Source organism: Pseudophryne corroboree, chromosome 6, assembly GCF_028390025.1.
Source record: "Pseudophryne corroboree isolate aPseCor3 chromosome 6, aPseCor3.hap2, whole genome shotgun sequence".
NCBI lineage: Eukaryota > Metazoa > Chordata > Amphibia > Anura > Myobatrachidae > Pseudophryne > Pseudophryne corroboree.
This window is the reverse complement of record NC_086449.1, coordinates 586471926-586473758: the sequence shown is the minus strand read 5'-3', so window position 1 is coordinate 586473758 and position 1833 is coordinate 586471926. Positions and strand designations below refer to the sequence as shown.

Below are 1833 nucleotides of genomic sequence, written 5' to 3'. Positions count from 1 at the left end.
AAAATATCTCACGTGGAAGGTGGTCATGCTATTGGCCTTAGCTTTGGCTAGGCGTGTATCAGAATTGGCGGCTTTGTCACATAAAAGCCCCTATCTGGTTTTCCATATGGACAGGGCAGAATTACGGACTCGTCTGCAATTTCTGCCAAAAGTGGTGTCATCTTTTCATTTGAACCAACCTATTGTGGTGCCTGCGGCTACTAGTGACTTGGAGGATTCCAAGTTACTAGATGTAGTCAGGGCTTTGAAGGTTTATGTAGCCAGAATGGCTGGAGTCAGGAAAACTGACTCGCTGTTTATCCTGTATGCATCCAACAAGCTGGGTGCTCCTGCTTCAAAGCAAACTTTTGCTCGCTGGATCTGTAACACGATTCAGCAGGCTCATTCTGCGGCTGGATTGCCGCATCCAAGATCAGTAAAGGCCCATTCCACAAGGAAATTGGGCTCTTCTTGGGCGGCTGCCCGAGGGGTCTCGGCATTACAGCTTTGCCGAGCAGCTACTTGGTCGGGTTCAAACACCTTTGCAAAATTATACAGGTTTGATACCCTGGCTGAGGAGGACCTTGTGTTTGCCCATTCGGTGCTACAGAGTCATCCGCACTCTCCCGGCCGTTTGGGAGCTTTGGTATAATCCCCATGGTCCTTACGGAGTCCCCAGCATCCACTAGGACGTTAGAGAAAATAAGATTTTACTCTCCGGTAAATCTATTTCTCGTAGTCCGTAGTGGATGCTGGGCGCCCGTCCCAAGTGCAGACTTTCTGCAATACGTGTATATAGTTATTGCTTAATAAAGGGTTATGTTATGTTGGCATCCATTGTTTGATGCTCAGTTGTTGTTCATACTGTTAACTGGGTAAGTTTATCACAAGTTGTACGGTGTGGCTGGTATGAGTCTTACCCTGGATTCCAAAATCCTTTCCTTGTAATGTCAGCTCTTCCGGGCACAGTTTCCTTAACTGAGGTCTGGAGGAGGGGCATAGAGGGAGGAGCCAGTGCACACCAGTAGTACTAAATCTTTCTTAGAGTGCCCAGTCTCCTGCGGAGCCCGTCTATTCCCCATGGTCCTTACGGAGTCCCCAGCATCCACTACGGACTACGAGAAATAGATTTACCGGTGAGTAAAATCTTATCTTATTATAACAGTGGCACCTTGAACTTTATGGTTATAAGCAACCTACTACCATACGACACTATACATGCCCAATCTCGTCTGATCTTGGTAGCAATACAGTGTTGGGCCTGGTTAGTACTTGGTTGGGGGACCACCTGGGAATACCAGGTGTTGTAGGTTACTCCTTGTACCACTTAAGCAAAAGGTTGGTCCTGCACAGACTTGGACACGCCTGTGTTTTTCCAACCACTCCCAGAAAACGGTCAATTGACACCCACTAACGCCCTCTTCCTCCCAATCTCCTTGCAATCGGCTGTGCGAATGGATCCTTTGTTAAATCCATCGCTCAGCAACGATCCGCTTTGTACCCGTACGACGCGCCTGCGCATTGCAATGCATGCGCAGTAGTGACAAGATCGCAGCAAACATCCTAGTGTGCGATCATGTCGAAATGACCCGCTAAATTATTAAAAGTTACGTTTTAATCTATAAATCATTACAATTTTTATCATTTTTTTCCCGAGATAGAGTGCTCCCAACAAACGTTATTTCTTTGCTCTCTTTACCTACATATTGAATTAGGCCTATAGATTGTAAGGGGTGGTCTTCAGTTTGCCGGCTGTCGGGGTCCCGGCACACTATACCAGCGCCGGAATCCCGACAGCCGGCTTACCGACATCTTTTCTCCCTCTTGAGGGTCCACGACCCCCTTGGAGGGAGA

General features: G+C 47.6%; 1 pseudogene; it reads left to right on the top strand.

The window, feature by feature from the left end:
* Positions 1-1173: 1173 nt before the first annotated feature.
* Positions 1174-1292, top strand: LOC134939077 (5S ribosomal RNA; annotated as a pseudogene).
* Positions 1293-1833: the final 541 nt, after the last annotated feature.